The sequence below is a fragment of the Chionomys nivalis genome, chromosome 18 (assembly GCF_950005125.1).
Source record: "Chionomys nivalis chromosome 18, mChiNiv1.1, whole genome shotgun sequence".
Lineage (NCBI taxonomy): Eukaryota > Metazoa > Chordata > Mammalia > Rodentia > Cricetidae > Chionomys > Chionomys nivalis.
Window position 1 is genome coordinate 53438660 of NC_080103.1, and position 6609 is coordinate 53445268.

Genomic DNA, 6609 nt, shown 5'->3' on the forward strand with positions numbered 1-6609 from the left:
CTCCAACACCATGGGACCACTCCAATTTGTAAAATTTACTTTTCTGAACACTGAGATAAGGCTGACTGGAGTTAAAGGAACACAACATGGGCATCATACTTATGAAGGGGGTGGCTTAGTGCTCCTATGTGTCTTTCCTAAGCACAAAATTAATCCCTTGTCTAATCAGGATGCAGTGGTTCGGCTCAGGAATTTAAACACGCTTTTATCATATCAACTCTACAACCCAATGTTACACTTGCTTCAGTAGTCCTTGTTATAACATCTTTTCCACCTCGAGCACAAGATTCCCCTCAGAGTCAGTACCACCTTTGCTCCTTGCTGACTTCTCCAAGCCAATCAACCAATGTGGAGTAGCATTGCAATTTGTATTATTTTAAATATTTATTTATTTATTCATTTTCTGTTGTTCATTTCAGATTCATGCAGTCAACCTCAAGAATTCAGGATCACCAGAATCATTGGAATAGACAGCCTAGCTGCTCAGGTCAACGTAGGCTTTTCTTCCTACAGATTTCTTAGTCCACAGGATCTTCTGGAGCCTGGCAGGCCCTGAGCTAAACAGCAAAAGGCAAATAGAACCCTCAGCAACCATAGAGGACCCTGAGGAGTAGCTCTGGTGCCAACCAAGTAAGTTCTCTGTTGTTTTTTAGTCAATAACTCAAGTAAATTTTTTTTCCTTCTCAAAGATCTCTGATGCAGTTTGACAGCTGAGAGGTTTTGTCAGTTTAAAAGGACAACCTCACCAAACAAATTTTAGCAAAATCAAGTACAAGTAAGTAATTAAGGCATGTACCTGCAAGTTATAAAGGTGTGAGAACAAGTGCACGCTATCAAATATCTCTCTCACCCTACCTTTCATACTCTTAAAAATACTTTTCACTGGGCAAAAACATCTGTCATAGTCATTCTGACATAAATATGTTAAAACTTATGTCCCCCCCCCAAAAAAACTTATGTTTTCCCAAACCCAAAAAACTCTTGTGAGTTCCAGGGAGCTGAATTGAAGGATCCACCTTAAACAGGTTGGATACACCCCTCTCAATTCCCTGGTCCTAAATTTTTTTCCCTAAACTTAATTTTGTCCTCTGTTCTTCCAATACCTTAAAAAAGTGTAAGAGACACCAGACATTTCCATACCAAAAACACCGGACAGGAGCAAAGAGACCAGCTACCCCAGGATGTGACCAGCACCCAGCTTTCTCGGGATACCCCCCAAGACAACACCCACAAATAAGCAGGAAGCAGTCTTGAGAATCTGCTGTGCCAATTCCTTTAACCTGTTATGCATAACCTCCTGCCTTTTTATTATAAAAAAGAGATGGAAATGTAATGGTCTGTCCTATACCTTTGAGAGACAAGCTCCGCCCACTCCCTTTCCCCTGTCTGTTGAGGCAAGTAGATCTTCCTTCTGCTTCCAGCCTGAACTCCTTCCTTTCTGTCTCTCTCCTGAAGAGGCAGCTTCTCCTCTCCTCTCATCCCCCCTCTCCTCTCTCTTTCTCTGTTTCCCTTTTTTCTTTTTCTGCCTCTCTCTGCTCTTCTCCCTTCTCCCCTCCCCCTTTTCCTTTCCCCTCCATAACATATTAAATAAATACCACTTTCTCTGCATGGCGTGCCTATCTGTCTCTGTCTCTCACCCACCGCTGCTGACCATGAGACCAGCTGACTCACTGAGGTCTCTCACCCACTGTGTGGCTCCCTGCCTGGGACCTGCTGCCCGTCGTGGCCTGCTGCCCCGCTGCCCGTCGTGGCCTGCTGCCCTGCTGCTACCACTCCGGGAACCTGCAGCGTTTTATTTTTGCCATTCCACTACCCAGTGCTACACCTGGGACCTCAGGTTTCTTGTCTCTAACATTTAATATCATTGTTAACACACTGGAGTCAATGCCCTCAGCCTGCAAGGAGCAAGCCCTTGCTTTAATCTAAATTCCCTTCTGCTGCTTTTTGTATCCTGCGTAGCGATAAAACAGCACACGTACTGAACAGGAACCATTTGTCTTGACATTGCTAAAAGATGAGCGACTTAAAACCTGCTAGATTGTCAAGGGGTTCATCAGCAAGAAGGAGGAAGGAACTGAATTTAGAGTTTTAGAAATGATTATTTGAGATGTGGGATAGGAATATTTTCTTAAAGGGTGAGAAGCAGAGAAGCAGGTTGTGAAATGATGATTTAATAGGCAAAATGATGCTTTTCTTCATTTCAAACTCTCTCTCTCTCTCTCTCTGCTGTGAGGTCTCTTTTGTTTGATATCAGTCACATGAACTAACAGGTTTTCTGTCCCCCAGTAACAGGTTTCTCCGCCCACACCGTAAGTCAATATCAAGTCAAATTGAAAGAGTATAAGAACAGTTTTATTTGAGCATCCCAGATCCTGGGTGTGTTCTCCAGTCCCAGAGAGAAGTCATATGCCAGAACCAAAGCAGGGAGATTGTATAGCTCATAGGCCGGGGGCTTGTGCCCAAGTAGGATCAAGAGCTGAGCACTTTAGGCAGGCACCTAGGCTGCTGACAGCTTCAGGGGAGGAGGGGCCTAACCATCAAGAATGCTGAACTTTTTGGTGCCTTCCTTTTGTTGGAGATTCTCTGAGGGGGTGGAATTTGGGGAGAGAGAAAGACAGGAATGGGGCTTTCTGGATCAAGCAGGAGTGAGGTGGAGGTTCCAACCACACATGAACTTTCTTTAGTGTTTGCTTAATATTAATTTTCTTATAATTTGAATATGTCTCAGTGAAGTAATGTGTAGCTGGATTTGTTGGTTCTCATGCTATCTATCTATCTATATCTATCTATCTTCTATCTATCATCTATCTATCTATCTATCTATCTATCTATCTATCTATCTAACTATCATCTATCTATCATCTATCAACCATCTATATCTATCTATCATCTATCTATCTATCTATCTATCTATCTATCTATCTATCTATCTATCATCTATCTATCATTCATCTCTATCTATCTACCTATCTATCATCTATCATTCATCTCTATCTACCTATCTATCATCTATCTATCTATCTACCTACCTATCTACCTATCTATCTATCTATCTATCTATCTATCTATCTATCTATCTATCTATCCCTCTATCTATCATCTATCTCTCTGTGTGTGTATTTGGGGAAGCGAGTGTGCCATGGTGTGTGTGGAGGTCAGAGGACAGCTGGGAGCGGCTCTCTTTTTCCACCTTCCTGGTCCTGAGGCCCCAGCTCAGGTTGTCAGACTGAGCTGCACACTGGTACCATGGAGGCATCGTGCCAATCTCACCATGCCTATCTCACCGTGACAGATGTCTTGCTCACATTTATTGTGACTGTGGATGTGTTTTGACTCACTTCTGTAACTTTCATTTGCATTTTCTGTAAATCATGCTTTTTTTTCCTTGGTCCCCTCTCTTGCCTTTCCCTTTACTGGATCAATGATATTTTTGGTTTGTTTTTGTATTCCCGTCATTTCTCTTAGTACTTACCCAATCTGGTTATTTTTTACTTGACTTATAAAACTCTAAACTTAATAAACTTTTCTTTTTCTTTTTTTAAGCATGTTTTTTCATTTATTTTACATACCAACCACAGTTTCCTCTCCCTCCGACTTTCACCCCCTCCCCACTCACTCCTCCCCCATCTCCATTCAGACAGGGCAGGCCTCCCTGGGCTTGCACAAATCCTGGCCCAGCAGGCTGAGGTAGCTCCTCCCCCTGCATAAAGGCTGGTCAGCTGCAGAAGATCTTAGCCCAGCAGTGCCAGTTCACCCTCATGCTTACTCTCCATTACCTGTTTTTTCTGTTTAATATTTTTATTTAATATTTTAGCTCTTTTTCTTGTAACGTTTGCTTCTTGCTGGCTGCAGAGAGGGTGGATTCATACTTACCCATGGGCTCACCACTTACCATAAGGAAAACACTTTCCACAGACCACTTCTTCTTTTGGGGTTCATTTCCTTCCTTCCTTTACCTTCTTTTTTTTTTTTTTTTTTTTTTTTTTTTTTTTTTTTTTTAAATTGAGGCTAAGTCTTCACTAAAAAGAAAAATAACCCCCCAGTTTGCAATACTTCTTTGGATGGAAATGAAATTCTGGTTTGCTTAGCATTTGTCTTCACGCTTCTGGAATGCTGTTTTATTTTCTGCTGGCCTGTATTGCTGCTGAGAAGTCTGTGATCAGGTCAACTAATCTATCTTTTCTCATTAATTAGTGATGCTGCCTGTTCATCTTAAAAACTCCAATTTGTGAATATGGAGGTGTACAGTCAGCGCCATTGCTTGAACTAGCTCAACTTCTTGAGTCTGGAAATTCATATTTGCCCCAATTTGGTAAAACATCTAGTCATTCCATTTTGAAGGTGTCTCCCTCTGCCTTTGTATCTAGTCTTGCTTTCTATGTCTGACTGCAAACAAGCTGAAAATTTTCATTCTCAGGTTCGTCTGTCGTGACCTCCTTTTCACATCCCCGCCCTTTCTTTCACTGCAGCAGAATGAATTCCCCGGATGTGCCTTTCCGTTCCTTAAGTCTATCTCCAGGTGTTTTTAAAACTCAAGTGTTTTACTTTGGAGTTTAACAAGTCAAGTTTTCACTTTTATTTCTTTTAGAATGACCTCATGTCTTTTAGAAGCATCTTCTTGAAATGTCAGTTTCTTAACGAACATGAACTCAGGGTGAACAGAAGACAAATTAAACCTCAACTTGCCCACTGAAAATCCACTGCCCTTTTTAGGAAAACCTGACAGGCTTTATGTATATTGTAATCCTCATTAGGTAATTAGGCATCTTGTGGTTAGTTGTCGGAAAATATCTCCTTTTAGAACTGCAATGTGCTGTTTATTACCATCATAACATCCCCGAGCTTCACATGACATTGACATTTCTCTTTCCAATGCTTGAGTTTTCCCAGCTGGGAGTCTAAAGTATCAGAGAGGCATCTGGACATCCGGGGCTTCTTTTTCTTACCTGAGGCTGTATCCACTCCTTAGACATCGTGATACAACATTATTATCTACACAGTTCATGCTTAATTAAGGACCATGCAATTGAGGTACAAAAAAATAATTGCAAAGATTTTATGATGTTTTCGGTGAGTTTATCTACCATTTTGTGTTAGTCACATTTATGGCTATCCTGGGGTGCATGTGGCCTGAGACCATGGTTTGAACACATCTGGAGGAGGTTAGAACAAAAGAAAGGTGTGATGATATCTGTGGTGCCATCTTGACTGACTTTGGATCTTTGATTCCAAATATTCCGTTGCTGTGTTTTTCTCTCACAAGACTTCTCTGGGCTTCTCATCATTTACCCAAGTCTCCCTGGGATTAAGCTACCTGAAGTTACCTCAGAGGATCGCATTGGTAGAGGGTTGCTCATCCCTTCCTAGTCAGTCTAGGCCTCATGCAGTGCTCTCATGAATCACTTTGCCCTAAGAAGGACCAAGAAGGACCCAGCAGCAAAGCCTCCTTCAAACCTGCTTCAGGCTGACAGATCTTCACAGAAACACTAACCTCTGGACTTCCCCAAGACAGCATCCTGCATTCACTGTTGGAGTTTCTCCGCCACTGTGTTCTGCTGTCTCATAGGCACAAGCTGGTCTTATGTACACCCAGAGACAAGGACAGCACAGATCATATTTCAACACACTGTAGCACACTGATAAGGTCTGACAGCCTAGTGCACTGCAGATTTTTATCCCCACAGCCCAGGCACACTGAGTAAGAATCTGCTCTGTGAACAGGAGACGGGATCACATACTGGACACTGGCTCCTTCCTGCTTCTCTTCAAGACAGTGTCCCACCAATTTTTTATATGTTTGGTTCACAATATTTGCTAAATTCTGTACTGATATCTTTGTTGGTTCATGGGTTTTTACATGCATGAACTTAATTTGCAAATATCTGGGGATTTTCTAGATTTCTAGATTTTGTTTTCACTTTGCCTTACTGCAAATTTGGCCAGAGAGTAATTTTAACCCTTAGGTGTATTGAAAGTCATTTTGTGATTCAAAAGGTGGTCTGTTTTGATGGGTGTTGCATGTGTGTGTGTTTTGGTGACTGTTTCATGTGTGTGTGTTTTGTAATTGATACTGTTTCGGGAATGCCAATTAGGCTAAATCAAGTACTCTATAAGCTGACTTTTGCCTGCTTTTACTATCAGTTACTAAGAAATGCCAGAATCACCAGTGATAGTTACAAGTTTTTTATTTATTCCTTTAGTGAATTTTTATCTCATGTGTTTTGAAAGCCTGTTATTTGATGAGTTGATCCTTTTGTTTTCATTAAATAACACAATGTTTCTCTGATAACAACGTCACTTAAAATTATTCTTGCACATCAGACCTGTCAATTATCATTGAGCTTGAAAGTTGACACTATTTATAGTTGTGAAGACTGAGTAAAATTGAAGTTTAATTTGTAAATACTGCAGAAAACACTATATAGGGTTTTTTTTTTTTTGCTTTTGTTTTCAAGACAGGGTTTCTCTGTGTAGCTCTCACTGTCTTGGAACTTGTTCTGTAGATCAATTAGCCTTAAACTTAGAGATTTGCCTGCCTCTGCCTCCCACGTGCTGGGATTAAAGCACGTACCAGTATGCTTGGTGACACTGTGACTTTTGAACTTTGCT